Source organism: Palaemon carinicauda, chromosome 34 (genome assembly GCF_036898095.1).
Source record: "Palaemon carinicauda isolate YSFRI2023 chromosome 34, ASM3689809v2, whole genome shotgun sequence".
NCBI lineage: Eukaryota > Metazoa > Arthropoda > Malacostraca > Decapoda > Palaemonidae > Palaemon > Palaemon carinicauda.
Window position 1 is genome coordinate 13,025,559 of NC_090758.1, and position 10,000 is coordinate 13,035,558.

Sequence of the window (10,000 nt, forward strand, 5' to 3'; positions counted from 1 at the left end):
AGTAGTAGTAGTAGTAGTAGTAGTAGCTGAACTAGATGCCTACCTGGAAAATTATTAAAATTATTATCAGTATAATTACTATTATTTTTGAAATTATTCTTATTAAAATAATTATTATTACGAAAACTATTAAACTATTTAGTTTGCTAAAAGCCCAATGGCTCTAACAGAGAAAAACAGCCCAGTGAGGAAAAGGAAATAAAGAAATAAATAAACTACAAGAGAAGTAATTAACAATTAAAATAAAACGCTTTAAGAACATAAACATTAAAATTTATCTCTTCTTAATAAACTATAAAAAGAGACTTAAAATCTCATCCTAGTCTTAAGACTATTACATGTTCTTAAGGCCACAAAATATTCTTAATGCAACATATTCCTGAATATACATATTAAGTATAGAGCATATTCTTTAGAATTCGACATTTATTTTCTGAATATATTCTTAGTTACACAACTTATTCTTAGGTCACTATTATGAACTTTGGCAAAAATAATAATAGATTTTTTTTTTTTTTTTTGAAATTTCATATAAAAAACAAATAATAATTAGTTCTAATAAGTATATTATTTACCTATTAAAGTAATGTTACTTTAACATAAGTGTTGATTGTTGCATTAAGTAGCAAGGAGTTTTTACCAGCAATTTTTTTGTGCTAACTAGACAATTGTTCTGCACTATCAACAGACAATAGTTACCTCCGTCAAGGATTTAGAAGGAGGTTATGTTTTACCACCTATTTGTGTGTTTTCGTGTGTGCGTGTTTGTTTGTGAACAGCTTCCTGGCCACAATTTTAATCGTAGAGTAATAAAACTTGCAGGGATTAACTGTTATGTAAAAGGCTGAAATTATTAAATTTTGAAGGCTCAAGGTCAAAGTTCAAGGTCACGGTCAAGCAAAATGTCCAATTCATGTAATCAGCCATAAGTTTGGACATCGTTGTCACAGAGCCTTCAAACTTGGTTCATATATTATTATTATTATTATTATCATTATTATTATTATTATTTTTATTATTATTATTATTATTATTAAATCCTGAGCTACAGGATATTGTTAATTTATTCTCATCATTTATCTATTTCTTTATTTCCTTTCCACACTGAGCTATTTATCCCTATTGAGCCCTTGGGCTTATAGCATCTTGCTTTTCCAACTAGGGTTGTAGCTTGGCTAGTAATAATAATAATAATAATAATAATAATAATAATAATAATAATAATAATAATAATAATAATAATAATAATAATACAACCCTAGCTGGAAAAGCAGGGTGCTATAAGCCCACGGCCCCAACAGGGAAAATAGCCTAGTGAGTAAAAGAAATAAGGAAAAATAAAATATTTTCCGAATAGTAACAATATTAAATGTCAGTGCGTATGGGCCAGGTAGTGAGAAAAGTGAAGAAGAGTGGAATGAGTTCTGGAATGAATTAACTAGGTGTGTAGAAGGACTGGGTAGAAGGAATTATGTAGTTGTTATGGGTGACTTAAATGCTAGAGTGGCGCTGGAGAGGTAGAAGGTGTCATTGGGAAGTATGGCATACCAGTGAGAAATGAGAGTGGTGAGAGACTGGTAGATATGTGTGTTGAACAAGAGATGGTAATAAGTGCTAGCTTTTTTAAAAAGAAAGATAAAAATAAGTATATATGGGTAAGAGTGGCAAATGGAAGAGTAGTAGAAAGGGCATTAATGGATTATGTGTTGATAACTAAAAGAATGTTTGGAAGATTGAAAGACGTGCACGTGTTTAGGGGTATGGCTAACGGTATGTCTGATCATTTTTTGGTGGAAGGAAAATTAGTTGTAGCAAAAGAGTGGGGGAATAGAGTAGGTGGATGTAAAAGGGAGGTAGTGAGGATTGAAGAGCTAATAAAACCGGGGGTAAAAAGTAAATATCAGGAAAGGTTGAAAATGGCATATGATGAGGTGAGAGTAAGAGAAACTGGTAATCTAGAGGAGGAGTGGAAGTTAGTAAAAGAAAATTTTGTTGGGATTGCAAGTGATGTATGTGGCAAGAAGGTTGTTGGAGGCAGCATGAGGAAGGGCAGTGAATGGTGGAATGAAGGAGTGAAGGTAAAAGTGGAAGAGAAAAAGAGGGCTTTTGAAGAATGGCTGCAGAGTAATAGTATAGAGAAGTATGAAAAATATAGAGAGAAAAATGTGGAAGTAAAGCGCAAGGTACGTGAGGCAAAGAGGGCAGCTGACCTGAGGTGGAGTCAGGGATTAGGTCAGTCATATGAAGAAAATAAGAAGAAGTTTTGGAAAGAAGTGAAGAGAGTAAGGAAGGCTGGCGCAAGAATTGAAGAGACAGTGAAAGATGGAAATGGAAGTTTGTTAAAAGGAGAGGAGGCAAGGAAAAGGTGGGCGGAATATTTTGAAAGTTTGCTGAATGTTGAGGATAATAGGGAGGCAGATATAATTGCTGTTCCAGGTGTTGAGGTGCCAGTGATGGAGATGAGAATGAGAGAGAGATTACGATAGATGAAGTGAGGAGAGCACTAGATGAAACGAGAGTAGGAAAAGCATCTGGTATGGATGGTGTGAAAGCTGAGATGTTGAAGGAAGGGGGTGTGACTGTACTTGAATGGTTGGTGAGATTGTTTAATATGTGTTTTGTGTTGTCAATTGGTACCAGTAGATTGGGTTTGTGCATGTATTGTACCACTATATAAGGGTAAGGGAGATGTGCATGAGTGTTGTAATTCAAGAGGTATTAGTTTGTTGAGTGTAGTTGGAAAAGTGTATGGTAGAGTATTGATTAATAGGATTAAGGATAAAACAGAGAATGCAATCTTGGAAGTACAGGGTGGTTTTAGAAGAGGTAGGGGTTGTATGAATCAGATTTTTACAGTTAGGCAGATATGCGAGAAATATTTAGCAAAAGGTAAGAGGTGTATGTATGCGTTTATGGATCTGGAGAAAGCGTATGATAGAGTTGATAGGGAAGCAATGTGGAATGTGATGAGGTTATATGGAGTTGGTGGACAGGTTGTATGCAAGCAGTGAAAAGTTTCTACAAAGGTAGTAAAGCATGTGTTAGAATAGGAAATGAAGTGAGTGATTTGTTTCCGGTGAGAGTGGGGCTGAGACAGGGATGTGTGATGTTGCCGTGGTTGTTTAACATGTATGTTGATGGAGTGGTGAGAGAGGTGAATGCTCGAGTGCTTGGACGAGGATTAAAACTGGTAGGCGAGAATGACCATGAATGGGAGGTAAATCAGTTGTTGTTTGTGGATGATACTGTACTGGTAGCAGACACAGAAGAGAAGCTTGACCGACTAATGACAGAATTTGGAAGGGTGTGTGAGAGAAGGAAGTTGAGAGTTAATGTGGGTAAGAATAAGGTTATGAGATGTACGAGAAGGGAAGGTGGTGCAAGGTTGAATGTCATGTTGAATGGAGAGTTACTTGAGGAGGTGGATCAGTTTAAGTACTTAGGGTCTATTGTTGCAGCAAATGGTGGAGTGGAAGCAGATGTACGTCAGAGAGTGAATGAAGGTTGCAAAGTGTTGGGGGCAGTTAAGGGAGTAGTAAAAAATAGAGGGTTGGGCATGAATGTAAAGAGAGTTCTATATGAGAAAGTGATTGTACCAACTGTGATGTATGGATCGGAGTTGTGGGGAATGAAAGTGATGGAGAGACAGAAATTGAATGTGTTTGAGATGAAAGGTCTAAGGAGTATGGCTGGTGTATCTCGAGTAGATAGGGTTAGGAACGAAGTGGTGAGGGAGAGAACGGGTGTAAGAAATGAGTTAGCAGCAAGAGTGGATATGAATGTGTTGAGGTGGTTTGGCCATGTTGAGAGAATGGAAAATGGTTGTCTGCTAAAGAAGGTGATGAATGCAAGAGTTGATGGGAGAAGTACAAGAGGAAAGCCAAGGTTTGGGTGGATGGATGGAGTGAAGGAAGCTCTGGGTGATAGGAGGATAGATGTGAGAGAGGCAAGAGAGCGTGCCTAGGAAATAGGAATGAATGGCGAGCGATTGTGACGCAGTTCCGGTAGGCCCTGCTGCTTCCTTCGGTGCCTTAGATGGACCGCGGAGGTAGCAGCAGTAGGGGAGTCAGCATTATGAAGCTTCATCTGTGGTGGAAATGTGGGAGGTTGGGCTATGGCACCCTAGCAGTACCAGCTGAACTCGGTTGAGTCCTGATTAGGCTGAAGGAACATAGAGAGTAGAGGTCCCCTTTTTGTTTTGTTTCATTGTTGGTGTCGGCTACCCCCCAAAATTGGGGGAAGTGCCTTGGTATATGGATGGATGAATGTATAAAAACCCACACCAATTAATACATATCAAGGTCAAAGGTCAAGGTCAAAGGTTAAGGTCGAGTCCTAGGTCAAGGTCAAAGGTCATCAACCTGCGGCCGCAATTTTTAATCGTAAAGTATGAAACTTGCTGGGATTTTAAACTGCAATATAAAGAGCTAGAAATTATTAATTGATTCTGGGAAAGTCATGCTGGTTTCGAAAATAAGCTGCCGTGGCGGAGGTCTGCACTCCCAGAGTGCTTTTCTAGTTTTGATATGCTGTTATACAAAATTTTTAAGTTTTTTGTATCCAATAGTCAAAAATTTCTCCAAATATCAAATCACGTAGACAATAGATTTGCTAAATATCAAAACAAGTAGACAATAGTTTTGTTAAATATCAAAACAAGTAGCCAATAGATTTGCTAAATATCAAAACAAGTAGCCAATAGATTTGCTGAATATCATAACAAGTAGCCAATAGATTAGCTAAATATCAAAACAAGTAGCCAATAGATTTTCTAGAGATCAAACAAGTAGCCAATAGATTTGCTAAATTTAAAACAAGTAGCCAAAAGATTTTCTAATATCGAAACAAGTAGCCAATAGATTTTTTTAAATATCAAAACAAGTAGCCAATAGATTTGTTTAATATCAAATTACGTAGCCTCTAAATTTGCTAAATATCAAAACAAGTAACCAAAGATTTTCTAAATATCAAAACAAAGTGCCAATAGCTTTGCTAAATATCAAAATAAGTAGTCAATAGATTTGCTAAATATCAAGGCACGTAGCCAATAGATTAGCTAAATATCAAAACAAGTAGCCAATAGATTTGCTAAATATCAAAACAAGTAGCCAATAGATTTGCTAAATATCAAAACAAGTAGCCAATAGATTTGCTAAATATCAAAACAAGTAGCCACTAGTTTTAGTAAATATCGCACTAGGTAACATTTTTTACTAAATACAAAAATATTAGGCCATCGTTTTACTAAATATCAAAACAAGTACCCAATAGTTTGCTAAATTTAAAAACAAATAGCCAATGGATTTGCTAAGCATCAAAACAAATAGCCAATGGGTTTGCTAAATATCAAAACAATTAGCCAATAGATTTGCTAAATATCAAAACTAGTAACCAAAGATTTCCTAAGCATTAAAACAAATAGCAAATAGATTTGCTGAATATCACAAGTACCCAATAGTTTTGTTAAATACTAAAACAAGTAGCCAATAGTTTTACTAAATATCAAAACAAGTAACCAAAGATTTGCTAAACTTCAAAACAAGTAGCCAAATTCCTTACCAATTTTCCTCACCAAACAGCAAGCGATCGTTATTTTTTATTTCAAAACAAATAGTCAAAAAAAGTAGCCAATTTTCTCACTAAACAGCAAAATCGATCGTTATTTTATTTCAAAACAAATAGTAAAAAAAAGTAGCCAATTTTCTCACTAAACAGCAAAATCGATCGTTGTGTTATATTTCAAAACAAATAGCCAACAGTCTGGCTCAATTCCAAAACACATACCCAATAGTTTTGTTAGATATCAAAAGAAGTTAGAGAATTGTTTTTTCATATATATAATTTCGTTTATTCCTTACGGAAAATGTTAGTAACTTTGGACAAATATTGTTGATAAAACGAGCCAGAGTTTTTCCAGGCATCGCATTAATTACAGCGTCAGTGAGGAAGCTGAGGGATATTTATAAAGTACAGTGATGTCTCCAGGGAATGGCTGAGTACCTGGAAAAGAGAGAGAGAGAGAGAGAGAGAGAGAGAGAGAGAGAGAGAGAGAGAGAGAGAGAGAGAGAAAACGAATATAATTATGTAACATCGTAGATTATTAATACTTCAGTATATTATATATATATACATATATATATATATATATATATATATATATATATATATATATATATATATATATACTATATATATATATATATATATATATATGTATATATAATATGTATATATATATATATATATATATATATATATATATAGTATATATATATATATATATATATACATATTATATATATATATACATACATATATATATATATATATATATATATATATATATATATATATATATATATATATATATACTATATATATATATATAATATGTATATATATATATATATATATATATATATATATATATATGTATATATATACTATATATATATATATATATATATATATATATATATATATATATATATATATATATATATATATATATATATATATATATATATATATATAAATATGTATATATATATATATATATATATATATATATATATATATATATATATATATATATATACTGTAAAAGTATGTATATATAAGTTATAAGAATATATATATATATATATATATATATATATATATATATATATATATATGTATATATATGTGTGTGTGTGTGTGTGTATGCGTATGTGTATTGTAAAAATCCACAAGAAACAGGAAAGGAAAAGTCTAGGTACCAAGCGCTTTCGTATATTATGTAAACTTCTTCAGGGTACACGAAAGTGCGTGGTACCTGGTCATTTGCTTTCCAGTTTCCTTTGGATTTCACACTTAAATATCTGTCACAAGCAGTTTTGTGACTGATAAGTAATAATTATATATGTTTGTGTATAATCCATATACATTTATCCTCTATATATACACACACACACACACACACACATATATATATATATATATATATATATATATATATATATATATATATATATATATATATATATATATATATATATATATATATATAGCGTATGTATATATATGAATTATATATGTGTATATATAATCCATATATATATAAAATATATATATATATATATATATATATATATATATATATATATATATATATATATATATATATATATATATATATATATGCATGGGAGGTTGGAACATGATGTCATAAGAAGAATGGCAGGCGTAGAGATTACAGAGATGATAACAGTGTCGCAACTGAGATGGTGTGGGCATGTGTTGAGAATGGATGGTGGGGAGAGAGTGAGGAGGGCTTGGGAGGAACCTGTTAGGGAGAGAAGGTCAAGATGGAGACAGAGAATTAGATGGTGAGATAAGGTGAAGGATGTAATGGAGAGAAGAGGTTTTGCAGAAGAGGATGTCTTTGGTAGAACGTATTGGAGAGGGCGTATCAGGCAACCGACCCTTTACTGTAGGGATATCGGTGGGAAACCTATTTAGATCTGCAATGAGATATGTTAATTCTTCCATGTAAATTAAGTTAATTATAATTGGAAGTTAGAAATGTCTTCCTGGAGGCTTTTAAGCTGTTGATATCACTGTTAGCCCTCTCATAGTTTGAAGTTATGAAATCACCTTGAAAGTCATCTATTATTATTATTATTATTATTATTATTATTATTATTATTATTATTATTATTATTATTATTATTATTATTATTATTATTGTTGTTGTTGTTGTTGTTGTTGCTGTTACTTCGAATACAAAACATGAATTATTACATCAATACAACACCAAGGTGGGGTAGCAAACATTCATGAATTATTGATTAGTCATACCACTAATATTGATTACACCTTAATGAATAAATAAATACATTTGTAACATATTATCAAACAAAATAAAAATATAGCCATAGCCCAAAAAAAGCTTACAGTTAACTTCGTCTTAACAATGACGTGGAAAGTTACGACAAAACCTTAACTAACCCCATTTGTTTAAAACCAGCTGTTACTAACGACCTCACATTATAACGCAGGACGTGATAAACTTCCCCTTGATTATCTGCAGTCCAGCCACTGCAGTGTGAGGGATGCATATAAGGGATACTTATTCTTAAGGGATACTTATTCTTAAGGGATACTTATCCTTGAACGTCCCCTCGAGATGATATCATGTCGTTTGCTAATCTTTATTAATCTGTGATCTCCCCTTTTATGTGATTCTGTCAGTTACAATTTCCGTTTAATCTTCCTCCTCTGTCATTAACGTAAAGGGCCTCGTTTAGATTTCCCCAGTCGTCTCTATATTGAGCTTTTAAATCAATACTTCTCCATTCATCATATCCTACGTTGCGCTTCATAGTCCTCAGCCATGTAAGCCTGGGTCTTCCAACTCTTCTAGTGCCTTGCGGAGCCCAGTTGAAAGTTTGGTGAACTAATCTCTCTTTGGGGAGGGCAAAGAGCATGCCAAAATCGCCAAAACCATCTTCATCTACCCCTTACCATTATCTCATTCACATATGGCATTCGAGTACTCTCTCTTATAGTTTCCTTTCTAATCCTATCCTGCCATTTAACTTCAAATAATCTTCTGAGGGCTTTGTTCTCAAATCTACAAAATCTGTTGGAGATTGTTTCTTTGTCATAACACGACTCATGTCCATACAGTTACACCGATCACAATAAAATTATGTATACTCTGATACTATAGTGATCTTAGCTAACTATGGTTGGGAACAGTCTGCAAAGTTCAGTATTACTGAGAGTGATGTAAAATTTTGTATGAGCACAATTTTATATATATAAAATGTAAATTTTTCTTATGGTTTTAATGTTGGCAGAGTACATTAATTTCTTATTTTTTCGTCTACTGCAAAAGCAGTGATGTTTCTTACGTCCAAATGAATCATTTTCTTATTTTTTTTTTTTTTACCTTAGATGATTTTGGAATAATGTTTTCATCTTTTGGATGTTTTATCAATATCAGTAGTAGTAGTAGTAGTAGTAGTAGCATCTCGTTGTTACCGTTGTTGTTGTTGTTGTTACTGTTCTTAAAATATCTTATTTAATTGTTAATTACTTCTTTTGTAGTTTGTTTATTTTCTTATTTTCTTTCCTCACTGGGCTATTTTCCCTGTTGGAGGCGTTGGGCTTATATCATCTTGCTTTTCCAACTACGGTTGTAGCTTAGCAAGCAATAATAATAATAATAATAATAATAATAATAATAATAATAATAAGGTAAGAAACACACCATTGAAACCTGGGTATATTTCTCCGTAGAGTGCGTCCCATACTCGCTAAGGATGATACAGTGAATATTCTAAACAAAACAATGGGAATTCTAATGATCACTAAATCATTTTTCAAATAAAGAGAATGATACTGCCCTAATAAAAAGCGTTATCTAATAAAAACCTATTCATGGTCGAAAAATATCTCACTAGCTAACATCATTTCAAATAAGCTGGTATGTGTCTCGGTATATTTTACTGGAGATTTACACAGCAAAAAAAAATATGTCAATATTCGTGTTGACACGTCAGGTAAGGTCAAGCGAACGTCCAAAGTTATCTTGTTTTATTGTTGTTTACTCTCTGTTGACGTAAACAGAAATCCATCTCGTGTTTCGAATACAACAAAGGAAATACAATACTCGGCCTGTATTTTCCAGAGCTGTCACAGAAGAAATTGGAATTTATATTTCTGGACAAAGACGAGAAAGAAATAAGTTCCTACCATCACCTGACACGAGCGAACAGTCAAGCGAGCACCTAAAGTCGTTCCCCTCGGCAGGGCGTTGATTTTTTCCTTTCAAATCACGACAATGTGTTTCCCCTAACTTCTCTACCAGACATACAAACAAATCTTGTGTGAATTCTGTGTTCTAACTTCATTTCCTTTCTCTTTGCCAGAGAGAAATGAGGCGAAATTGGCTCAAAGGATGGAGATGAAGAGACAGACGCTTTCTCTCTCTCCCGCCCGGATGGCGAGG

General features: G+C 33.2%; 1 protein-coding gene across 2 annotated transcripts in view; it reads right to left on the bottom strand.

Annotated features, from left to right (window-relative positions):
• LOC137627074 (prolactin-releasing peptide receptor-like) overlaps positions 1-10,000 on the bottom strand; it is a 238,102-nt gene that overhangs the window by 31,986 nt on the left and 196,116 nt on the right. The window lies entirely within an intron of this gene.